The sequence below is a fragment of the Schistocerca gregaria genome, chromosome 9, assembly GCF_023897955.1.
Source record: "Schistocerca gregaria isolate iqSchGreg1 chromosome 9, iqSchGreg1.2, whole genome shotgun sequence".
NCBI lineage: Eukaryota > Metazoa > Arthropoda > Insecta > Orthoptera > Acrididae > Schistocerca > Schistocerca gregaria.
The window spans coordinates 72,021,323-72,048,603 of record NC_064928.1 but is presented as its reverse complement, the minus strand read 5'-3'; positions in this window follow the sequence as shown (position 1 = coordinate 72,048,603).

The following is a 27,281-nucleotide window of genomic DNA, read 5'->3' as shown; positions in this document are numbered from 1 at the left end:
AGCGTAATGTTGCAACCACACACTCAAATTGCCCTGATGTGAGGAAAAAACCTGTTAGTAAGTTTCAAACATGAAATAAGTCATTTAAAAATCATCACGAAAAACCAAAATTCAAAAAGTATAAAAGACAAAAAAATGCTTACCTGAGAAAGAAAACGTATTGTGCTCCGCAGCTGCCTCACTGTCATGTGGTGCAACAGATGTCCCTTTCTCCAAACATGTACTCAATGCGAGCGTGTTGTTGCAACCACACACTCAAATTGCCCTGATGTGAGGAAAAAACCTGTTAGTAAGTTTCAAACATAAAATAAGTCATTTAAAAATCAACACGAAAAACCAAAATTCAAAAAGTATAAAAGACAGAAAAATGCTTACCTGAGAAAGAAAACGTATTGTGCTCCGCAGCTGCCTCACTGGCATGTGGTGCAACAGACGTCGCTTTCTCCAAAAATTTACACAATAAGCCCGTAATGTTGCAACCACACACTCAAATTGCCTGGTGTGTGGAAAAAACCTGTTAGTACATTTCAAACATGAAATAAGTCATTTAAAATGAACACGAAAAACTAAAATTCAAAAAGTATAAAAGACAAAAAAATGCTTACCTGAAAAAGAAAACGTATTGTGCTCCGCAGCTGCCTCACTGGCATCTGGTGCAACATTACTCCCTTTCTCCAAAAATGTACTCAATGGAAGCGTAATGTTGCAACCACACACTCAAATTGCCCTGACGTGAGGAAAAAACCTGTTAGTAAGTTTCAAACAAGAAATAAGTCATTTAAAAATCAATACGAAAAACTAAAATTCAAAAAGTATAAAAGACAAAAAAATGCTTACCTGAGAAAGAAAACATATTGTGCTCCGCAGCTGCTTCACAGGCATGTGGTGCAACAGATGTCCCTTTCTCCAAAAATGTACTCAATGGGAGCGTAATGTTGCAACCACACACTCAAATTGCCCTGATGTGAGGAAGAAACCCGTTAGTAAGTTTCAAACATGATATAAGTCATTTAAAAATCAATACGAAAAACCAAAATTCAAAAAGTATAAAGACAAAAAAATGCTTATCTGAGAAAGAAAACGTATTGTGCTCCGCAGCTGCCTCTCTGGCATGTGGTGCAACAGATGTCCCTTTCTCCAAAAATGTACTCAATGGAAGCATAATGTTGCAACCACACACTCAAATTGCCCTGATGTGAGGAAGAAACCTGTTAGTTAGTTTCAAACATGAAGTAAGTCATTTAAAAATCAACACGAAAAACCAAAATTCAAAAAGTATAAAAGACAAAAAAATGCTTACCTGAGAAAGAAAACGTATTAAGCTCCGCAGCTGCCTCAATGGCAAATGGTGCAACAGATGTCCCTTTCTCCAAAAATGTACTCAATGGGAGCGTAATGTTGCAACCACACACTCAAATTGCCCTGATGTGAGGAAAAAACCTGTTACTACATATCAAACATGAAATAAGTCATTTAAAAATCAACAAGAAAAACCAAAATTCAAAAAGTATAAAAGACAAAAAAATGCTTACCTGAGAAAGAAAAGTTATTCTGCTCCGCAGCTGCTTCACTGGCATGTGGTGCAACAGATGTCCCTTTCTCCAAAAATGTACTCAATGGGAGCGTAATGTTGCAACCACACACTCAAATTGCCCTAATGTCAGGAAAAAACCTGTTAGTAAGTTTCAAACATGAAATAAGTCATTTAAAAATCAACACGAAAAACAAAAATTCAAAAAGTATAAAAGACAAAAAAATGCTTACCTGAGAAAGAAAACGTATTGTGCTCCGCAGCTGCCTCACTGTCATGTGGTGCAACAGATGTCCCTTTCTCCAAACATGTACTCAGTGCGAGCATGTTGTTGCAACCACACACTCAAATTGCCCTGATGTGAGGAAAAAACCTGTTAGTAAGTTTCAAACATAAAATAAGTCACTTAAAAATCAACACGAAAAACCAAAATTCAAAAAGTATAAAAAACAGAAAAATGCTTACCTGAGAAAGAAAAGTTATTGTGCTCCGCAGCTGCCTCACTGACATGTGGTGCAACAGATGTCACTTTCTCCAAAAATGTACACAATGGGCCCGTAATGTTGCAACCACACACTCAAATTGCCTGGTGTGTGGAAAAAACCTGTTAGTACATTTCAAACATAAAATAAGTCATTTAAAATGAACACGAAAAACTAAAATTCAAAAAGTATAAAAGACAAAAAAATGCTTACCTGAGAAAGAAAACGTATTGTGCTCCGCAGCTGCCTCACTGGCATCTGGTGCAACATATCTCCCTTTCTCCAGAAATGTACTCAATGGAAGCGTAATGTTGCAACCACACACTCAAATTGCCCTGACGTGAGGAAAAAACCTGTTAGTAAGTTTCAAACATGAAATAAGTCATTTAAAAATCAACACGAAAAACTAAAATTCAAAAAGTATAAAAGACAAAAAATGCTTACCTGAGAAAGAAAACATATTGCGCTCCGCAGCTGCTTCACAGGCATGTGGTGCAACAGATGTCCCTTTCTCCAAAAATGTACTCAATGGGAGCGTAATGTTGCAAACACACACTCAAATTGCATTGATGTTTGGAAAAAACCTGTTAGTACATTTCAAACATGAAATAATTCATTTAAAAATCAACACGAAAAACCAAAATTCAAAAAGTATGAAAGACAAAAAAATGCTTACCTGAGAAAGAAAACGTATTGTGCTCCGCAGCTGCCTCACTGGCCTGTGGTGCAACAGATGTCCCTTTCTCCAAAAATGTTTTCAGCGGGAGCGTTATGTTGCAACCACACACTCAAATTGCCCCGATGTGAGGAAAAAACCTGTTAGTAAGTTTCAAACATGAAATAAATCATTTAAAAATCAACACGAAAAACCAAAATTGACAAAGTATAAAAGACAAAATAATGCTTACCTGAGAAAGAAAACGTATTTTGCTTCGCAGCTGCCTCACTGGCATGTGGTGCAACAGATGTCCCTTTCTCCAAAAATGTACTCAATGGGAGCGTAATAATGCAACCACACACTCAAATTGCCTGGAGTGAGGAATAAACCTGTTAGTACATTTCAAACATGAAATAAGTCATTTAAAAGTCAACAAGAAAAACTAAAATTCAAAAAGTATAAAAGACAAAAAATTGCTTACCTGAGAAAGAAAACGTATTGTGCTCCGCAGCTGCCTCACTGGCGTCTGGTGCAATATATCTCCCTTTCTCCAAAAATGTACTCAATGGGAGCGTAATGTTGTAGCAACACACTCAAATTGCCCTGATGTGAGGAAAAAAACTGTTAGTAAGTTTCAAACATCAAGTAAGTCATTTAAAATCAATACGAAAAACCAAAATTCAAAAAGTATAAAAGACAAAAAAATGCTAACCTGAGAGAGAAAAGTTATTGTGCTCCGCAGCTGCCTCACTGGCATGTGGTGCAACAGATGTCCCTTTCTCCAAAAATGTACACATCGGGTGCGTAATGTTGCAATCACACACACAAATTGCCCTGATGTGAGGAAAAAACCTGTTAGTACATTTCAAACATGAAATAAGTCATTTAAAAATCAACAAGAAAAACCAAAATTCAAAAAGTATAAAAGGCAAAAAAATGCTTACCTGAGAAAGAAAACGTATTGTGCTCCGCAGCTGCCTCTCTGGCATGTGGTGCAACAGATGTCCCTTTTTCCAAAAATGTACTCAATGGGAGCGTAATGTTGTAACAACACACTCAAATTGCCCTGATGTGAGGAAAAAACCTGTCAGTACATTTCAAACATGAAATAAGTCATTTAAAAATCAACACGAAAAACCAAAATTCAAAAAGTATAAAAGACAAAAATATGCTTACCTGAGAAAGAAAACGTATTGTGCTCCGCAGCTGCCTCACTGTCATGTGGTGCAACAGATGTCCCTTTCTCCAAAAATGTACTCAATGGAAGCGTAATATTGCAACCACACACTCAAATTGCCCTGATGTGAGGAAGAAACCTGTTAGTAAGTTACAAACATGAAATAAGTCATTTAAAAATCAACACGAAAAACCAAAATTCAAAAAGTATAAAAGACAAAAAAATGCTTACCTGAGAAAGAAAACGTATTGTGCTCCGCAGCTGCCTCAATGGCAAATGGTGCAACAGATGTCCCTTTTTCCAAAAACGTACTCAATGGGAGCATAATGTTCCAACCACACACTCAAATTGCCCTGATGTAGGGGAAGAAAACCTGTTAGTACATTTCAAACATGAAATAAGTCATTTAAAAATCAACACGAAAAACCAAAATTCAAAAAGTATAAAAGACAAAAATATGCTTATCTGAGAAAGAAAACGTATTGTGCTCCGCAGCTGCCTCTCTGGCATGTGGTGCAACAGATGTCCCTTTCTCCAAAAATGTACTCAATGGAAGCGTAATGTTGCAACAACACACTCAAATTGCCCTGATGTGAGGAAAAAACCTTTTAGTAAGTTTCAAACATGAAATAAGTTATTTAAAAGTCAACACGAAAAACCAAAATTCAAAAAGTATAAAAGACAAAAAAATGCTTACCTGAGAAAGAAAACGTATTGTGCTCCGCAGCTGCCTCACTGTCATGTGGTGCAACAGATGTCCCTTTCTCCAAAAATGTACTCAATGCTAGCGTAATGTTGCAACCACACACTCAAATTCCCCTGATGTGAGGAAAAAACCTGTTAGTAAGGTTAAAACATGAAATAAGTCATTTAAAAATCAACACGAAAAACCAAAATTCAAAAAGTATGAAAGACAAAAAAATGCTTACCTGAGAAAGAAAACGTATTGTGCTCCGCAGCTGCCTCACTGGCCTGTGGTGCAACAGATGTCCCTTTCTCCAAAAATCTACTCAATGGGAGCGTAATGTTGCAACCACACACTCAAATTGCCCTGATGTGAGGAAAAAAACTGTTAGTACAATTCAGACGTGAAATAAGTCATTTAAAAATCAACACGAAAAACCAAAATTCAAAAAGTATAAAAGACAAAAATATGCTTATCTGAGAAAGAAAACGTATTGTGCTCCGCTGCCGCCTCACTGGCATGTGATGCAACAAATGTCCCTTTCTCCAAAAATGTACTCTATGGGAGAGTAATGTTGCAACCACACATTCAAATAGCCCTGATGTGAGGAAAAAACCTGTTAGTACATTTCAAACATGAAATAAGTCATTTGAAAATCAACACGAAAAACCAAAATTCAAAAAGTATAAAAGACAAAAACGCTTACCTGAGAAAGAATACGTATTGTTTTCACCAGCTGCCTCACTGGCCTGTGGTGCAATAGATGTCCCTTTCTCCAAAAATGTCCTCAATGGGAGCTTAATGTTGCAACCACACACTCAAATTACCCTGATGTGAGGAAAAAAAATGTTAGTAAGTTTCAAACATGTAATAAGTCACTCCAAAATCAACACGAAAAATCAAAATTCAAAAAGTATAAAAGACAAAAAAACACTTACCTGAGAAAGAAAACGTATTGTGCTCCGCAGCTGCCTGACAGGCCTGTGGTGCAACAGATGTCCCTTTCTCCAAATATGTACTCAATGGGAGCGTAATATTGCAACCACACACTCAAATTGCCCTGATGTGAGGAAAAAACCTGTTAGTAAGCTTCAAACATGAAATAAGTCATTTAAAAATCAACTCGAAAAACGAAAATTCAAAAAGTATGAAAGACAAAAAAATGCTTACCTGAGAAAGAAAACGTATTGTGCTCCGCAGCTGCCTCACTGGCATGTCGTGAAACAGATGTCCCTTTCTCCAAAAATGTACTCAATGGGAGCTCAATGTTGCAACCACACATTCATATAGCCCTGATGTGAGGAAAAAACCAGTTAGTACATTTCAAACATGAAATAAGTCATTTGAAAATCAACTCGAAAAACGAAAATTCAAAAAGTTAAAAGACAAAAACGCTTACCTGAGAAAGAAAACGTATTGTGCTCACCAGCTTCCTCACTGGCATGTGGTGCAACATGTGTCCCTTTCTCCAAAAATGTACTGAATGGGAGCGTAATTTGCATCCACACATTCAAATTGCCCTGATGTGAGGAAAAAACCTGTTAGTACATTTCATTCATGAGAGAAGTCGTTTAAAAATCAACAAGAAAAACCAAAATTCAAAAAGTATAAAAGACACAAAAATGCTTACCTGAGAAACAAAACGTAATGTGCTCACCAGTTTCCTCAAAGGCCTGTGGTGCAACAGGTGTCCCTTTCTCCAAAACTGTACTGAATGGGAGCGTAATGTTGCAACCACACACTCAAATTGCCCTGATGTGAGGAAAAAACCTGTTATTAAGCTTCAAACATGAAATAAGTCATTTAAAAATCAACACGAAAAACCAAAATTCAAAAAGTATGAAAGGCCAAAAAAATGCTTACCTGAGAAAGAAAACGTATTGTGCTCCACAGCTGCCTCACTCGCATGTGGTGCAACAGATGTCCCTTTCTCCAAAAATGTACTCAATGGGAGCGTAATGTTGCAAACACAAATTCAAATAGCCCTGATGTGAGGAAAAAACCTGTTAGTATATTTCAAACATGAAATACGTCATTTAAAAATCAACACGAAAAACCAAAATTCAAAAAGTATGAAAGACAAAAAATGCTTACCTGAGAAAGAAAATGTATTGTGCTCCGCAGCTGCCTCACTGGCATGTGGTGTAACAGATGTCCCTTTCTCCAAAAATCCACTCAATGGGAGCGTAATGTTACAACCAGACACTCAAATTGCCCAGATGTGAGGAAAAAAATTGTTCGTACAACTCAGACGTGAAGTAAGTCATTTAAAAATCAACACGAAAGATGAAATTCAAAAAGTATAAAAGACAAAAACACTCTTACCTGAGAAACAAAACGTATTGTGCTCACCAGCTGCCTCACTGGCCTGTGGTGCAACAGATGTCCCTTTCTCCAAAAATGTACTCAATGGGAGCGTAATGTTGCAACCACACACTCAAATTGCCCAGATGTGAGGAAAAAACCTGTTAGTAAGTTTCAAATATGAAATAAGTCATTTAAAAATCAACACGGAAAACCAAAATTCAAAAAGTATAAAAGCCAAAAAAATGCTTACCTGAGAAAGAAAATGTATTGTGCTCCACAGCTGCCTCACTGCCCTGTGGTGCAACAGATGTACCTTTCTCCAAAAATGTACTCAATGGGAGTGTAATGTTGCAACCACACACTCAAATTGCCCAGATGTGAGGAAAAAACCTGTTAGTAAGTTTCAAATATGAAATAAGTCATTTAAAAATCAACACTAAAAACTTATATTCAAAATGTATAAAAGACAAAAACGCTTACCTGAGAAAGAAAACACATTGTGCTCCGCAGCTGCCTCATTGGCATATGGTGCAACAGATGTCCATTTCTCCAAAAATGTACTCAATGGAAGCGTAATGTTGCAACCACACACTCAAATTGCCCTGATGTGAGGAAAAAACCTGTTAGTATATTTCAAACATGAAATACGTCATTTAAAAATCAACACGAAAAACGAAAATTCAAAAAGTATGAAAGACAAAAAAATGCTTACCTGAGAAAGAAAACGTATTGTGCTCCGCAGCTGAATCAGTGGCTTAGGTGTAACAGATGTCCCTTTCTCCAAAAATCTACTCAATGGGAGCGTAATGTTGCAACCACACACTCAAATTGCCCAGACGTGAGGAAAAAAACTGTTAGTACAATTCAGACGTGAAATAAGTCATTTAAAAATCAACACGAAAGACGAAATTCAAAAAGTATAAAAGACAAAAACACTCTTACCTGAGAAAGAAAACGTATTGTGCTCACCAGCTGCCTCACTGGCCTGTGGTGCAACAGATGTCCCTTTCTCCAAAAATGTACAGAATGGGAGCTTAATGTTGCAACCACACACTCAAATTGCCTTGATGTGAGGAAAAAACCTGTTAGTACATTTCAAACATGAAATAGGTCATTTAAAAATCAACATGAAAAACCAAAATTCAAAAAGTATGAAAGACAAAAAAATGCTTACCTGAGAAAGAAAACGTATTGTGGCCGCAGCCGCCTCACTGGCATGTTGTGCAACAGATGTCCCTTTCTCCAAAAACGTACTCAATGGGAGAGTAATGTTGCAACCACACATTCAAATTGCCCAGATGTGAGGAAAAAAACTGTTAGTACATATCAAACATGAAATAAGTCATTTAAAACTCAACTCGAAAGACCAAAATTCAAAAAGTGTAAAAGAAAAAAACACTCTTATCTGAGAAAGAAAATGTATTGTGCTCACCAGCTGCCTCACTGGCCTGTGGTGCAACAGATGTCCCTTTCTCCAAAAATGTACTGAATGGGAGCTTACTGTTGCAAGCACACACTCTAATTGCCCTAATGTGAAGAAAAATCTTTTTTGTAAGTTTCATCATGAAATAAGTCATTTAAAATTAACACGAAAAACCAAAATTCAAAAAGTATAAAAGACAAAAACGCTTACCTGAGAAAGAAAACTTATTGTGCTCACCAGCTGCCTCACTGGCATGTGGTGCAACAGGTGTCCCTTTCTCCAAAAATGTACTGAATGGGAGTGTAATTTGCATCCACACCCTCAAATTGCCCAGATGTGAGGAAAAAACCTGTTAGTACATTTCATTCATGAAAGAAGTCATTTAAAAATCAACACGAAAAACCAAAATTCAAAAAGTATGAAAGACAAAAAAAAAATGCTTACCTGAGAAAGAAAACGTATTGTGCTCCGCAGCTGGCTCACTGGCATGTGGTGCAACAGATGTCCCTTTCTCCAAAAATGTACTCAATGGGAACGTAATCTTGCAACCACACATTCAAATAGCCCTGATGTGAGGAAAAAACCTGTTAGTACATTTCAAACATTAAATAACTCATTTAAAAATCAACACAAAAGACCAAAATTCAAAAAGTATAAATGACAAAAAAACGCTTACCTGAGAAAGAGAACGTATTGTGCTCACCAGCTGCCTCACTGGCCTGTGGTGCAACAGATGTCCCTATCTCCAAAAATGTACTCAATGGGAGCTCAATGTTGCAACCACAAACTCAAATTGCCCTGATGTGAGGAAAAAACATGTTAGTACATTTCAAACATGATATAAGTCATTTAAAAGTCAACACGGAAAACCAAAATTCAACAAGTATAAAAGAGAAAAAAAATGCTTACCTGAGAAAGAAAATGTATTGTGCTCCACAGCTGCCTCACTGGCCTGTGGTGCAACAGATGTCCCTTTCTCCAAAAATGTACTCAATGGGAGCGTAATGTTGCAACCACACACTCAAATTGCCCTGATGTGAGGAAAAAACCTGTTAGTAAGCTTAAAACATGAAATAAGTCATTTAAAAATCAACACGAAAAACCAAAATTCAAAAAGTATGAAAGGCCAAAAAAATGCTTACCTGAGAAAGAAAACGTATTGTACTCCGCAGCCACCTGACAGGCATGTGGTGCTACAGATGTCCCTTTCTCCAAAAATGTACTCAATGTGATCTTAATGTTACAACCACACACTCAAATTGCCCAGATGTGAGGAAAAAAACTGTTAGTACATTTCAAACATGAAATAAGTCATTTAAAAATCAACACGAAAAACCAAAATTCAAAAAGTATAAATGACATAAAAATGCTTACCTGAGAAAGAAAACGTATTGTGTTCGGCAGTTACCTCACTGGCATGTGGTGCAACAGATGTCCCTTTCTCCAAAAATGTACCCAATGGGAACGTAATGTTGCAACCACACACTCAAATTGCACTGATGTGAGGAAAAAAACTGTTAGTACATTTCAAACATGAAATAAGTCATTTAAAAATCAACACGAAAAACCAAAATTCAAAAAGTATAAAAGACAAAAATATGCTTACCTGAGAAAGAAAACGTATTGTGCTCCGCAGCTGCCTCACTGTCATGTGGTGCAACAGATGTCCCTTCCTCCAAAAAAGTACTCAATTCGGGCGTAATGTTGCAACCACACACTCAAATTGCCCTGATGTGAGGAAAAAACCTGTTAGTACATTTCAAACATGAAATAAGTCATTTAAAAATCAACACGAAAAACCAAAATTCAAAAAGTATAAAATACAAAAATATGCTTATCTGAGTAAGAAAACGTATTGTGCTCCGCAGCTGCCTCTCTGGCATGTGGTGCAACAGATGTCCCTTTCTCCAAAAATGTACTCAATGGGAGCGTAATGTTGCAACCACACACTCAAATTGCCCTGATGTGCGGAAAAAACCTTTTAGTAAGTTTCAAACATGAAATAAGTCATTTAAAAGACAACACGAAAAACCAAAATTCAAAAAGTACAAAAGACAAAAAAATGCTTACCTGAGAAAGAAAACGTATTGTGCTCCGCAGCTGCCTCACTGTCATGTGGTGCAACAGATGTCCCTTTCTCCAAAAATATACTCAATGCTAGCGTAATGTTGCAACCACACACTCAAATTCCCCTGCTGTGAGGAAAAAACCTGTTAGTAAGGTTAAAACATGAAATAAGTCATTTAAAAATCAACACGAAAAACCAAAATTCAAAAAGTATAAAAGACAAAAACGCTTACCTGGGAAAGAAAACGTATTGTGTTCACCAGCTGCCTCACTGGCCTGTGGTGAAACAGATGTCCCTTTCTCCAAAAATGTACTCAATAGGAGCTTAACGTTGCGACGACACACTCAAATTGCCCTCATGTGAGGAAAAAACCTGTTAGTAAGTTTCAAATATGAAATAAGTCACTTCAAAATCAACACGAAAAACCAAAATTCAAAAAGTATAAAAGAAAAAAAAACACTTACCTGAGAAAGAAAACGTATTGTACTCAACAGCTGCCTCACTGGCCTGTGGTGCAACAGATGTCCCTTTCTCCAAAAATGTACTGAATGGGAGCTTAATGTTGCAACCACACATTCAAATTGCCCTGATGTGAGGAAAAAACCTGTTAGTACATTTCAAACATGAAATAAGTCACTTAAAAATCAACACGAAAAACAAAAACTCAAAAAGTATGAAATACAAAAAAATGCTTACCTGAGAAGAAAACGTATTGTGTTCGGCATTTGCCTCACTGGCATGTGGTGCAGCAGATGTCCCTTTCTCCAAAAATGTACTCAATGGGAATGTAATGTTGCAACCACACACCCAAATTGCCCAGATGTGAGGAAAAAAACTGTTAGTACATTGCAAACATGAAACAAGTCATTTAAAAATCAAAACGAAAGACCAAAATTCAAAAAGTATAAATGACAAAAAAATGCATACCTGAGAAAGATAACGTATTGTGCTCACCAGCTGCCTCACTGGCATGTGGTGCAACAGATGTCCCTATCTCCAAAAATGTACTCAGTGGGAGCTTAATGTTGCAACCACACACTCAAATTGCCCTGATGTGAGGAAAAAACATGTTAGTACATTTCAAACATGAAATAAGTCATTTAAAAATCAACACGGAAAACCAAAATTCAAAAAGTATAAAAGACAAAAAAATGCTTACCTGAGAAAGAAAATGTATTGTGCTCACCAGTTTCCTCACTGGCCTGTGGTGCAACAGATGTCCCTTTCTCCAAAAATGTACTCAATAGGAGCTTAACGTTGCGACCACACACTCAAATTGCCCCGATGTGAGGAAAAAACCTGTTAGTAAGTTTCAAACATGAAATAAGTCACTTCAAAATCACCACGAAAAAGCAAAATTCTAAAAGTGTAAAACAAAAAAAAAACACTTACCTGAGAAAGAAAACATATTGTGCTCACCAGCTGCCTCACTGGCATGTGGTGTAACAGATGTCCCTTTCTCCAAAAATCTACTCAATGGGAGCATAATGTGGCAACCACACATCAAAATTGCCCAGATGTGAGGAAAAAAACTGTTAGTACATTTCAGACGTGAAATAAGTCATTTAAAAATCAACACGAAAGACGAAACTCAAAAAGTATAAAAGACAGAAACACTCTTACCTGAGAAAGGAAACGTATTGTGCTCACCAGCTGCCTCACTGGCCTGTGGTGCAACAGATGTCCCTTTCTCCAAAAATGTACTCAATGGGAGCGTAATGTTGCAACCACACATCCAAATAGCCCTGATGTGAGGAAATAACCTGTTAGTACATTTCAAACATGAAATAAGTCATTTGAAAATCAACACAAAAAACCAAAATTCAAAAAGTATAAAAGACAAAAACGCTTACCTGGGAAAGAAAACGTATTGTGTTCACCAGCTGCCTCACTGGCCTGTGGTGCAACAGATGTCCCTTTCTCCAAAAATGTACTCAATAGGAGCTTAACGTTGCGACCACACACTCAAATTGCCCTGATGTGAGGAAAAAACCTGTTAGTAAGTTTCAAACATGAAATAAGTCACTTCAAAATCAACACGAAAAACCAAAATTCTAAAAGTGTAAAAGAAAAAAAAACACTTACCTGAGAAAGAAAACGTATTGTGCTCACCAGCTGCCTCACTGGCCTGTGGTGCAACAGATGTCCCTTTCTCCAAAAATGTACTGAATGGGAGCTTAATGTTGCAACCACACACTCAAATTATCCTTATGTGAGGAAAAAACCTGTTAGTACATTTCAAACATGAAATAAGTCATTTAAAAATCAAAATGAAAAACCAAAATTCAAAAAGTATAAAAGACAAAAAAATACTAACCTGAGAAAGAAAATGTATTGTGCTTACCAGCTGCCTCACTGGCCTGTGGTGCAACAGGTGTCCCTTACTCCAAAATGTACTCAATTGGAGCGTAATGTTGCAACCACACATTCAAATTGCCCTGATGTGAGGAAAAAACCTGTTAGTATATTTCAAACATGAAATACGTCATTTAAAAATCAACACGAAAAACGAAAATTCAAAAAGTATGAAAGACAAAAAAATGCTTACCTGAGAAAGAAAACGTATTGTGCTCCGCAGCTGAATCAGTGGCATGTGGTGTAACAGATGTCCCTTTCTCCAAAAATCTACTCAATGGGAGCGTAATGTTGCAACCACACACTCAAATTGCCCAGACGTGAGGAAAAAAACTGTTAGTACAATTCAGACGTGAAATAAGTCATTTAAAAATCAACACGAAAGACGAAATTCAAAAAGTATAAAAGACAAAAACACTCTTACCTGAGAAAGAAAACGTATTGTGCTCACCAGCTGCCTCACTGGCCTGTGGTGCAACAGATGTCCCTTTCTCCAAAAATGTACAGAATGGGAGCTTAATGTTGCAACCACACACTCAAATTGCCTTGATGTGAGGAAAAAACCTGTTAGTACATTTCAAACATGAAATAAGTCATTTAAAAATCAACATGAAAAACCAAAATTCAAAAAGTATGAAAGACAAAAAAATGCTTACCTGAGAAAGAAAACGTATTGTGGCCGCAGCCGCCTCACTGGCATGTTGTGCAACAGATGTCCCTTTCTCCAAAAACGTACTCAATGGGAGAGTAATGTTGCAACCACACATTCAAATTGCCCAGATGTGAGGAAAAAAACTGTTAGTACATATCAAACATGAAATAAGTCATTTAAAACTCAACTCGAAAGACCAAAATTCAAAAAGTGTAAAAGAAAAAAACACTCTTATCTGAGAAAGAAAACGTATTGTGCTCACCAGCTGCCTCACTGGCCTGTGGTGCAACAGATGTCCCTTTCTCCTAAAATGTACTGAATGGGAGCATACTGTTGCAAGCACACACTCTAATTGCCCTAATGTGAAGAAAAATCTTTTTTGTAAGTTTCATCATGAAATAAGTCATTTAAAATTAACACGAAAAACCAAAATTCAAAAAGTATAAAAGACAAAAACGCTTACCTGAGAAAGAAAACGTATTGTGCTCCGCAGCTGCCTCACTGGCATGTGGTGCAACAGATGTCCCTTTCTCCAAAAATGTACTCAATGGGAACGTAATCTTGCAACCACACATTCAAATAGCCCTGATGTGAGGAAAAAACCTGTTAGTACATTTCAAACATTAAATAACTCATTTAAAAATCAACACAAAAGACCAAAATTCAAAAAGTATAAATGACAAAAAAACGCTTACCTGAGAAAGAGAACGTATTGTGCTCACCAGCTGCCTCACTGGCCTGTGGTGCAACAGATGTCCCTATCTCCAAAAATGTACTCAATGGGAGCTCAATGTTGCAACCACAAACTCAAATTGCCCTGATGTGAGGAAAAAACATGTTAGTACATTTCAAACATGATATAAGTCATTTAAAAGTCAACACGGAAAACCAAAATTCAACAAGTATAAAAGAGAAAAAAAATGCTTACCTGAGAAAGAAAATGTATTGTGCTCCGCAGCTGCCTCACTGGCCTGTGGTGCAACAGATGTCCCTTTCTCCAAAAATGTACTCAATGGGAGCGTAATGTTGCAACCACACACTCAAATTGCCCTGATGTGAGGAAAAGACCTGTTAGTAAGCTTAAAACATGAAATAAGTCATTCAAAAATCAACACGAAAAACTAAATTCAAAAAGTATGAAAGGCCAAAAAAATGCTTACCTGAGAAAGAAAACGTATTGTACTCCGCAGCCACCTGACAGGCATGTGGTGCTACAGATGTCCCTTTCTCCAAAAATGTACTCAATGTGATCTTAATGTTACAACCACACACTCAAATTGCCCAGATGTGAGGAAAAAAACTGTTAGTACATTTCAAACATGAAATAAGTCATTTAAAAATCAACACGAAAAACCAAAATTCAAAAAGTATAAATGACATAAAAATGCTTACCTGAGAAAGAAAACGTATTGTGTTCGGCAGTTACCTCACTGGCATGTGGTGCAACAGATGTCCCTTTCTCCAAAAATGTACTCAATGGGAACGTAATGTTGCAACCACACACTCAAATTGCCCTGATGTGAGGAAAAAACCTGTTAGTACATTTCAAACATGAAATAAGTCATTTAAAAATCAACACGAAAAACCAAAATTCAAAAAGTATAAATGACATACAAATGCTTACCTGAGAAAGAAAACGTATTGTGTTCGGCAGTTACCTCACTGGCATGTGGTGCAACAGATGTCCCTTTCTCCAAAAATGTACTCAATGGGAGCGTAATGTTGCAACCACACACTCAAATTGCCCTGATGTGCGGAAAAAACCTTTTAGTAAGTTTCAAACATGAAATAAGTCATTTAAAAGTCAACACGAAAAACCAAAATTCAAAAAGTACAAAAGACAAAAAAATGCTTACCTGAGAAAGAAAACGTATTGTGCTCCGCAGCTGCCTCACTGTCATGTGGTGCAACAGATGTCCCTTTCTCCAAAAATGTACTCAATGCTAGCGTAATGTTGCAACCACACACTCAAATTCCCCTGCTGTGAGGAAAAAACCTGTTAGTAAGGTTAAAACATGAAATAAGTCATTTAAAAATCAACACGAAAAACCAAAATTCAAAAAGTATAAAAGACAAAAACGCTTACCTGGGAAAGAAAACGTATTGTGTTCACCAGCTGCCTCACTGGCCTGTGGTGAAACAGATGTCCCTTTCTCCAAAAATGTACTCAATAGGAGCTTAACGTTGCGACGACACACTCAAATTGCCCTGATGTGAGGAAAAAACCTGTTAGTAAGTTTCAAACATGAAATAAGTCACTTCAAAATCAACACGAAAAACCAAAATTCAAAAAGTATAAAAGAAAAAAAGACACTTACCTGAGAAAGAAAACGTATTGTACTCACCAGCTGCCTCACTGGCCTGTGGTGCAACAGATGTCCCTTTCTCCAAAAATGTACTGAATGGGAGCTTAATGTTGCAACCACACATTCAAATTGCCCTGATGTGAGGAAAAAACCTGTTAGTACATTTCAAACATGAAATAAGTCACTTAAAAATCAACACGAAAAACAAAAATTCAAAAAGTATGAAATACAAAAAAATGATTACCTGAGAAGAAAACGTATTGTGTTCGGCAGTTGCCTCACTGGCATGTGGTGCAGCAGATGTCCCTTTCTCCAAAAATGTACTCAATGGGAATGTAATGTTGCAACCACACACCCAAATTGCCCAGATGTGAGGAAAAAAACTGTTAGTACATTGCAAACATGAAACAAGTCATTTAAAAATCAAAACGAAAGACCAAAATTCAAAAAGTATAAATGACAAAAAAATGCATACCTGAGAAAGATAACGTATTGTGCTCACCAGCTGCCTCACTGGCATGTGGTGCAACAGATGTCCCTATCTCCAAAAATGTACTCAGTGGGAGCTTAATGTTGCAACCACACACTCAAATCGCCCTGATGTGAGGAAAAAACATGTTAGTACATTTCAAACATGAAATAAGTCATTTAAAAATCAACACGGAAAACCAAAATTCAAAAAGTATAAAAGACAAAAAAATGCTTACCTGAGAAAGAAAATGTATTGTGCTCACCAGTTTCCTCACTGGCCTGTTTTGCAACAGATGTCCCTTTCTCCAAAAATGTACTCAATAGGAGCTTAACGTTGCGACCACACACTCAAATTGCCCCGATGTGAGGAAAAAACCTGTTAGTAAGTTTCAAACATGAAATAAGTCACTTCAAAATCACCACGAAAAAGCAAAATTCTAAAAGTGTAAAAGAAAAAAAAAACACTTACCTGAGAAAGAAAACATATTGTGCTCACCAGCTGCCTCACTGGCATGTGGTGTAACAGATGTCCCTTTCTCCAAAAATCTACTCAATGGGAGCATAATGTGGCAACCACACATCAAAATTGCCCAGATGTGAGGAAAAAAACTGTTAGTACATTTCAGACGTGAAATAAGTCATTTAAAAATCAACACGAAAGACGAAATTCAAAAAGTATAAAAGACAAAAACACTCTTACCTGAGAAAGGAAACGTATTGTGCTCACCAGCTGCCTCACTGGCCTGTGGTGCAACAGATGTCCCTTTCTCCAAAAATGTACTCAATGGGAGCGTAATGTTGCAACCACACATCCAAATAGCCCTGATGTGAGGAAATAACCTGTTAGTACATTTCAAACATGAAATAAGTCATTTGAAAATCAACACAAAAAACCAAAATTCAAAAAGTATAAAAGACAAAAACGCTTACCTGGGAAAGAAAACGTATTGTGTTCACCAGCTGCCTCACTGGCCTGTGGTGCAACAGATGTCCCTTTCTCCAAAAATGTACTCAATAGGAGCTTAACGTTGCGACCACACACTCAAATTGCCCTGATGTGAGGAAAAAACCTGTTAGTAAGTTTCAAACATGAAATAAGTCACTTCAAAATCAACACGAAAAACCAAAATTCTAAAAGTGTAAAAGAAAAAAAAACACTTACCTGAGAAAGAAAACGTATTGTGCTCACCAGCTGCCTCACTGGCCTGTGGTGCAACAGATGTCCCTTTCTCCAAAAATGTACTGAATGGGAGCTTAATGTTGCAACCACACACTCAAATTATCCTTATGTGAGGAAAAAACCTGTTAGTACATTTCAAACATGAAATAAGTCATTTAAAAATCAAAATGAAAAACCAAAATTCAAAAAGTATAAAAGACAAAAAAATACTAACCTGAGAAAGAAAATGTATTGTGCTTACCAGCTGCCTCACTGGCCTGTGGTGCAACAGGTGTCCCTTACTCCAAAATGTACTCAATTGGAGCGTAATGTTGCAACCACACATTCAAATTGCCCTGATGTGAGGAAAAAACCTGTTAGTACATTTCAAACATGAAATAAGTCACTTAAAAATCAACACGAAAAACCAAAATTCAAAAAGTATGAAAGACAAAAAAATGCTTACCTGAGAAAGAAAACGTATTGTGGCCGCAGCCGCCTCACTGGCATGTGGTGCAACAGATGTCCCTTTCTCCAAAAATGTACTCAGTGGGAACGTAATGTTGCAACCACACACTCAAATTGCCCAGATGTGAGGAAAAAAACTGTTAGTACATTGCAAACATGAAATAAGTTATTTAAAAATCAACACGAAAGACCAAAATTCAAAAAGTATAAATGACAAAAAAATGCTTACCTGAGAAAGAGAACGTATTGTGCTCACCAGCTGCCTCACTGGCCTGTGGTGCAACAGATGTCCCTTTTGTCCAAAAATGTACTCAATGGGAGCGTAAGGTTGCAACCACACTCTCAAATTGCCCTGATGTGAGGAGAAAACCTGTTAGTAAGCTTCAAACATGAAATAAGTCATTTGAAAATCAACACGAAAGACCAAAATTCAAATAGTATAAAAGACAAAAACACTCATACCTGAGAAAGAAAACGTATTGTTCTCAATAGCTGCCTCACTGGCCTGTGGTGCAACAGATGTCCCTTTCTCCAAAAATGTACTGAATGGGACCTTACAGTTGCAAGCACACACTCTAATTGCCCTGATGTGAAGAAAAATCTTGTTAGTAAGTTTCAACATGAAATAAGTCATTTAAAATTAACACGAAAAACCATAATTCAAAATGTATAAAAGACAAAAACACGTTTATCTGAGAAAGAAAACGTATTCTGCTCCGCAGCTGCCTCACGGCATGTGGTGCAACAGATGTCCCTTTCTCCAACAATCTACTCAATGGGAGCGTAATGTTGCAACCACACATTCAAATAGCCCTGGTGTGAGGAAAAAACCTGTTAGTACATTTCAAACATGAAATAAGTCATTCGAAAATCAACTCGAAAAACCAAAATTCAAAAAGTATAAAAGACAAAAACGCTTACATGAGAAAGAAAACGTATTGTGTTCACCAGCTGCCTCACTGGTCGGTGGTGCAATAGATGCCCCTTTCTCCAAAAATGTACTCAATGGGAGCTTAATGTTGCAACCACACACTCAAATTGCCCTGATGTGAGGAAAAAAACTGTTAGTAAGTTTCGAACATGAAATAAGTCACTCCAAAATCAACACGAAAAACCAAAATTCAAACAGTATAAAAGACAAAAAAACACTTACCTGAGAAAGAAAACGTATTGTGCTCCGCAGCTGCCTCACTGGCATGTGGTGCAACAGATGTCCCTTTCTCCAAAAATAAACTCAATGGGAGCGTAATGTTGCAACCACACATTCAAATAGCCCTGATGTGAGGAAATAACCTGTTAGTACATTTCAAACATGAAATAAGTCATTTGTAAATCAACAAAAAAACCAAAATTCAAAAAGTATAAAAGACAAAAACGCTTACCTGGGAAAGAAAACGTATTGTGTTCACCAGCTGCCTCACTCGCCTGTGGTGTAACAGATGTCCCTTTCTCCAAAAATGTACTCAATAGGAGCTTAACGTTGCGACCACACACTCAAATTGCCCTGATGTGAGGAAAAAACCTGTTAGTAAGTTTCAAACATGAAATAAGTCACTTCAAAATCAACACGAAAAACCAAAATTCAAAAAGTATAAAAGAAAAAGAAACACTTACCTGAGAAAGAAAACGTATTGTGCTCACCAGCTGCCTCACTGGCCTGTGGTGCAACAGATGTCCCTTTCGCCAAAAATGTGCTGAATGGGAGCTTACTGTTGCAAACACACACTCTAATTGCCCTAATGTGAAGAAAAATCTTGTTTGTAAGCTTCATCATGAAATAAGTCATTTAAAAATTAACACGAAAAACCAAAATTCAAAAAGTATAAAAGACAAAAACGCTTACCTGAGAAAGAAAACGTATTGTGTTCACCAGCTGCCTCACTGGCCTGTGGTGCAATAGATGTCCCTTTCTCCAAAAATGTACTCAATGGGAGCTTAATGTTGCAACCACACACTCAAATTGCCCTGATGTGAGGAAAAAACCTGTTAGTAAGTTTCAAACATGAAATAAGTCATTTAAAAATCAACACGAAAAACCAAAATTCAAAAAGTATGAAAGACAAAGAAATGCTTACCTGAGAAAGAAAACGTATTGTGCTCACCAGCTGCCTCACTGGCATGTGGTGCAACAGATGTCCCTTTCTCCAAAAATGTACTCAATGGGAGCGTAAAGTTGCAACCACACATTCAAATAGCCCTGATGTGAGGAAAAAACCAGATAGTACATTTCAAACATGAAATAAGTCATTTGAAAATCAACTCGAAAAACCAAAATTCAAAAAGTATAAAAGACAAAAACGCTTACCTGAGAAAGAAAACGTATTGTGCTCACCAGCTGCCTCACTGGCATGTGGTGCAACAGGTGTCCCTTTCTCCAAAATCCTACTGAATGGGAGTGTAATTTGCATCCACACACTCATATTGCCCTGATGTGAGGAAAAAACCTGTTAGTACATTTCAGTCATGAAAGAAGTCATTTAAAAATCAACACGAAAAACCAAAATTCAAAAAGTATAAAAGACAAAAAAATGCTAACCTGTGAAAGAAAACGTAATGTGCTCACCAGTTTCCTCACAGGCCTGTGGTGCAAAAGATGTCCCTTTCTACAAAAATGTACTCAATGGGAGCGTAATGTTGCAAACACACACTCAAATTGCCCAGATGTGAGGAAAAAACCTGTTAGTAAGTTTCTAATATGAAATAAGTCACTTAAAAAACAACACGAAAAACCAATATTCAAAAAGTATAAAAGACAAAAACGCTTACCTGAGAAAGAAAACACATTGTGCTCCGCAGCTGCCTCACTGGCATATGGTGCAACAGATGTCCCTTTCTAAAAAAATGTACTCAATGGAAGCGTAATGTTGCAACCACACACTCAAATTGCCCTGATGTGAGGAAAAAACCTGTTAGTATATTTCAAACATGAAATAAGTCATTTAAAAATCAACACGAAAAACCAAAATTCAAAAAGTATGAAAGACAAAAAAATGCTTACCTAAAAAAGAAAACGTATTGTGCTCACCAGCTGCCTCACTGGCATGTGGTGCAACAGATGTCCCTTTCTCCAAAAATGTACTCAATGGGAGCGTAATGTTGCAACCACACATTCAAATAGCCCTGATGTGAGGAAAAAACCAGATAGTACATTTCAAACATGAAATAAGACATTTGAAAATCAACTCGAAAAACGAAAATTCAAAAAGTATAAAAGACAAAAACGCTTACCTGAGAAAGAAAACGTATTGTGCTCACCAGCTGCCTCACTGGCATGTGGTGCAACAGGTGTCCCTTTCTCCAAAAATGTACTGAATGGGATTGTAATTTGCATCCACACACTCAAATTGCCCTGATGTGAGGAAAAAACCTATTAGTACATTTCATTCATGAAAGAAGTCATTTAAAAATCAACACGAAAAACAAAAATTCAAAAAGTATAAAAGACAAAAAAATGCTAACCTGAGAAAGAAAACGTAATGTGCTCACCAGTTTCCTCACAGGCCTGTGGTGCAACAGGTGTCCCTTTCTCCAAAAATGTACTGAATGGGAGCGTAATGTTGCAACCACACACTCAAATTGCCCTGATGTGAGGAAAAAACCTGTTAGTAAGCTTAAAACATGAAATAAGTCATTTAAAAATCAACACGAAAAACCAAAATTCAAAAAGTATGAAAGGCCAAAAATATGCTTACCTGAGAAAGAAAACGTATTGTGCTACGCAACCACCTGACTGGCATGTGGTGCAACAGATGTCCCTTTCTCCAAAAATGTACTCAATGGGAGCTCAATGTTACAACCACACACTCAAATTGCCCAGATGTGAGGAAAAAAACTGTTAGTACATTTCAAACATGAAATAAGTCATTTAAAAATCAACACGAAAAACCAAAATTCAAAAAGTATAAATGACATAAAAATGCTTACATGAGAAAGAAAACGTATTGTGTTCGGCAGTTGCCTCACTGGCATGTGGTGCAACAGATGTCCCTTTCTCCAAAAATGTACTCAATGGGAACATAATGTTGCAAACACACACTCAAATTTCCCAGATGTGAGGAAAAAAACTGTTAGTACATTGCAAACATGAAATAAGTCATTTAAAAATCAACACGAAAAACCAAAATTCAAAAAGTATAAAAGACATAAAAATGCTTACATGAGAAAGAAAATGTATTGTGCTCACCAGTTTCCTCACTGGCCTGTGGTGCAAAAGATGTCCCTTTCTACAAAAATGTACTCAATGGGAGCGTAATGTTGCAACCACACACTCAAATTGCCCAGATGTGAGGAAAAAACCTGTTAGTAAGTTTCTAATATGAAATAAGTCACTTAAAAATCAACACGAAAAACCAATATTCAAAAAGTATAAAAGACAAAAACGCTTACCTGAGAAAGAAAACACATTGTGCTCCGCAGCTGCCTCACTGGCATATGGTGCAACAGATGTCCCTTTCTCCAAAAATGTACTCAATGGAAGCGTAATGTTGCAACCACACACTCAAATTGCCCTGATGTGAGGAAAAAACCTGTTAGTATATTTCAAACATGAAATACGTCATTTAAAAATCAACACGAAAAACCAAAATTCAAAAAGTATGAAAGACAAAAAAATGCTTACCTGAGAAAGAAAACGTATTGTGCTCCGCAGCTGCCTGACTGGTATGTGGTGTAACAGATGTCCCTTTCTCCAAAAATCTACTCAATGGGAGCGTAATGTTGCAACCACACACTCAAATTGCCCAGATGTGAGGAAAAAAACTGTTAGTACATTTCAGACGTGAAATAAGTCATTTAAAAATCAACACGAAAGACGAAATTCAAAAAGTATAAAAGACAAAAACACTCTTACCTGAGAAAGAAAAAGTATTGTGCTCACCAGCTGCCTCACTGGCCTGTGGTGCAACAGATGTCCCTTTCTCCAAAAATGTACTCAATGGGAGCGTAATGTTGCAACCACACATTCAAATAGCCCTGATGTGAGGAAATAACCTGTTAGTAAGTTTCAAACATGAAATAAGTCACTCCAAAATCAACACGAAAAACCAAAATTCAAAAAGTATAAAAGACAAAAAAACACTTACCTGAGAAAGAAAACGTATTGTGCTCCGCAGCTGCCTCACTGGCCTGTGGTGCAACAGATGTCCCTTTCTCCAAAAATGTACTGAATGGGAGCTCAATGTTGCAAACACGCACTCAAATTGCCATGATGTGAGGAAAAAACCTGTTAGTACATTTAAAACATGAAATAAGTCATTTAAAAATCAACACGAAAAACCAAAATTCAAAAAATATAAAAGACAAAAACGCTTACCTGGGAAAGAAAACGTATTGTGTTCACCAGCTGCCTCACTGGCCTGTGGTGCAACAGATGTCCCCTTCTCTAAAAATGTACAGAATGGGAGCTTAATGATGCAACCACACATTCAAATTGCCCTGATGTGAGGAAAAAACCTGTTAGTACATTTCAAACATGAAATAAGTCACTTAAAAATCAACACGAAAAACAAAAATTCAAAAAGTATGAAAGACAAAAAAATGCTTACCAGAGAAAGAAAACGTATTGTGGCCGCAGCCGCCTCACTGGCATGTGGTGCAACAGATGTCCCTTTCTCCAAAAATGTACTCAATGGAAGCGTAATGTTGCAAACACACACTCAAATTGCCCAGATGTGAGGAAAAAAACTGTTAGTACATTTCAAACATGAAATAAGTCATTTAAAAATTAACACGAAAAATCAAAATTCAAAAAGTATAAATGACAAAAAAATGCATACCTGAGAAAGAGAACGTATTGTGCTCACCAGCTGCCTCACTGGCCTGTGGTGCAACAGATGTCCCTTTCTCCAAAAATGTACTCAATGGGAGCGTAATGTTGCAACCACACATTCAAATAGCCCTGATGTGAGGAAATAACCTGTTAGTACATTTCAAACATGAAATAAGTAATTTGAAAATCAAAACAAAAAACCAAAATTCAAAAAGTATAAAAGACAAAAATGCTTACCTGGGAAAGAAAACGTATTGTGTTCACCAGATACCTCACTGGCCTGTGGTGCAACAGATGTCCCTTTCTCCAAAAATGTACTCAATAGGAGCTTAACGTTGCGACCACACACTCAAATTGCCCTGATGTGAGGAAAAAACCTGTTAGTAAGTTTCAAACATGAAATAAGTCACTTCAAAATCAACACGAAAAACCAAAATTCTAAAAGTGTAAAAGAAAAAGAAAACACTTACCTGAGAAAGAAAACGTATTGTGCTCACCAGCTGCCTCACTGGCCTGTGGTGCAACAGATGTCCCTTTCTCCAAAAATGTACAGAATAGGAGCTTAATGTTGCAACCACACACTCAAATTTCATAGATGTGAGGAAAAAACCTGTTAGTACATTTCAAACATGAAATAAGTCATTTAAAAATCAACATGAAAAACCAAAATTCAATAAGTATAAAAGACAAAAAAATGCTTACCTGAGAAAGAAAACGTATTGTGCTTACCAGCTGCCTCACTGGCCTGTGGTGCAACAGGTGTCCCTTACTCCAAAAATGTACTCAATGGGAACGTAATGTTGCAACCACACACTTAAATTGCCCAGATGTGAGGAAAAAAACTGTTAGTACATTGCAAACATGAAATAAGTAATTTGAAAATCAAAACAAAAAACCAAAATTCAAAAAGTATAAAAGACAAAAATGCTTACCTGGGAAAGAAAACGTATTGTGTTCACCAGCTGCCTCACTGGCCTGTGGTGCAACAGATGTCCCTTTCTCCAAAAATGTACTCAATAGGAGCTTAACGTTGCGACCACACACTCAAATTGCCCTGATGTGAGGAAAAAACCTGTTAGTAAGTTTCAAACATGAAATAAGTCACTTCAAAATCAACACGAAAAACCAAAATTCTAAAAGTGTAAAAGAAAAAGAAAACACTTACCTGAGAAAGAAAACGTATTGTGCTCACCAGCTGCCTCACTAGCCTGTGGTGCAACAGATGTCCCTTTCTCCAAAAATGTACTCAATGGGAGCGTAATGTTGCAACCACACATTCAAATAGCCCTGATGTGAGGAAATAACCTGTTAGTAAGTTTCAAACATGAAATAAGTCACTCCAAAATCAACACGAAAAACCAAAATTCAAAAAGTATAAAAGACAAAAAAACACTTACCTGAGAAAGAAAACGTATTGTGCTCCGCAGCTGCCTCACTGGCCTGTGGTGCAACAGATGTCCCTTTCTCCAAAAATGTACTGAATGGGAGCTCAATGTTGCAAACACGCACTCAAATTGCCATGATGTGAGAAAAAAACCTGTTAGTACATTTAAAACATGAAATAAGTCATTTAAAAATCAACACGAAAAACCAAATTCAAAAAGTATGAAAGACAAAAAACTGGTTACCTGAGAAAGAAAACGTATTGTGCTCCGCAGCTGCCTCACTGGCATGTGGTGTAACAGATGTCCCTTTCTCCAAAAATCTACTCAATGGGAGCGTAATGTTGCAACCACACACTCAAATTGCCCAGATGTGAGGAAAAAAACTGTTAGTACATTTCAGACGTAAAATAAGTCATTTAAAAATCAACACGAAAGACGAAATTAAAAAAGTATAAAAGACAAAAACACTCTTACCTGATAAAGAAAACGTATTGTGCTCACCAGCTGCCTCACTGGCCTGTGGTGCAACAGATGTCCCTTTCTCCAAAAATGTACTCAATGGGAGCGTAATGTTGCAACCACACATTCAAATAGCCCTGATGTGAGGAAATAACCTGTTAGTACATTTCAAACATGAAACAAGTAATTTGAAAATCAAAACAAAAAACCAAAATTCAAAAAGTATAAAAGACAAAAATGCTTACCTGGGAAAGAAAACGTATTGTGTTCACCAGCTGCCTCACTGGCCTGTGGTGCAAGAGATGTCCCTTTCTCCAAAAATGTACTCAATAGGAGCTTAACGTTGCGACCACACACTCAAATTGCCCTGATGTGAGGAAAAAACCTGTTAGTAAGTTTCAAACATGAAATAAGTCACTTCAAAATCAACACGAAAAACCAAAATTCTAAAAGTGTAAAAGAAAAAGAAAACACTTACCTGAGAAAGAGAACGTATTGTGCTCACCAGCTGCCTCACTGGCCTGTGGTGCAACAGATGTCCCTTTCTCCAAAAATGTACAGAATAGGAGCTTAATGTTGCAACCACACACTCAAATTTCCCAGATGTGAGGAAAAAACCTGTTAGTACATTTCAAACATGAAATAAGTCATTTAAAAATCAACATGAAAAACCAAAATTCAATAAGTATAAAAGACAAAAAAATGCTTACCTGAGAAAGAAAACGTATTGTGCTTACCAGCTGCCTCACTGGCCTGTGGTCCAACAGGTGTCCCTTACTCCAAAAATGTACTCAATGGGAACGTAATGTTGCAACCACACACTTAAATTGCCCAGATGTGAGGAAAAAAACTGTTAGTACATTGCAAACATGAAATAAGTCACTTAAAAATAAACACGAAAAACCAAAATTCAAAAAGTATGAAAACAAAAAAAATGCTTACCTGAGAAAGAAAACGTATTGTGGCCGCAGCCGCCTCACAGGCATGTGGTGCAACAGATGTCCCTTTCTCCAAAAATGTACTCAATGGGAACGTAATGTTGCAACCACACACTCAAATTGCCCAGATGTGAGGAAAAAAACTGTTAGTACATTTCAAACATGAAATAAGTCATTTAAAAATCAACACGAAAGACCAAAATTCAAAAAGTATAAATGACAAAAAAATGCTTACCTGAGAAAGAGAACGTATCGTGCTCACCAGCTGCCTCACTGGCCTGTGGTGCAACAGATGTCTCTTTCTCCAAAAACGTACTCAATGGGAACATAATGTTGCAACCACACACTCAAATTGCCCAGATGTGAGGAAAAAAACTGTTAGTACACTGCAAACTTGAAATAAGTCATTTAAAAATCAACACGAAAGACCAAAATTCAAAAAGTATAAAAGACAAAAACACTCATACCTGAGAAAGAAATCGTATTGTTCTCAATAGCTGCCTCACTGGCCTGTGGTGCAACAGATGTCCCTTTCTCCAAAAATGTACTGAATGGGAGCTTACAGTTGAAGCACACACTCTAATTGCCCTGATGTGAAGAAAAATCTTGTTAGTAAGTTTCAACATGAAATAAGTCATTTAAAAATTAACACGAAAAACCAAAATTCAAAAAGTATAAAAGACAAAAAAATGTTTACCTGAGAAAGAAAACGTATTCTGCTCCGGAGCTGCCTCACTGGCATGTGGTGCAACAGATGTCCCTTTCTCCAACAATCTACTCAATGGGAGCGTAATGTTGCAACCACACATTCAAATAGCCCTGATGTGAGGATAAAACCTGTTAGTACATTTCAAACATGAAATAAGTCATTCGAAAATCAACACGAAAGACCAAAATTCAAAAAGTATAAAAGACAAAAACGCTTACCTGAGAAAAAAAACGTATTGTGTTCACCAGCTGCCTCACTGGCCGGTGGTGCAATAGATGCCC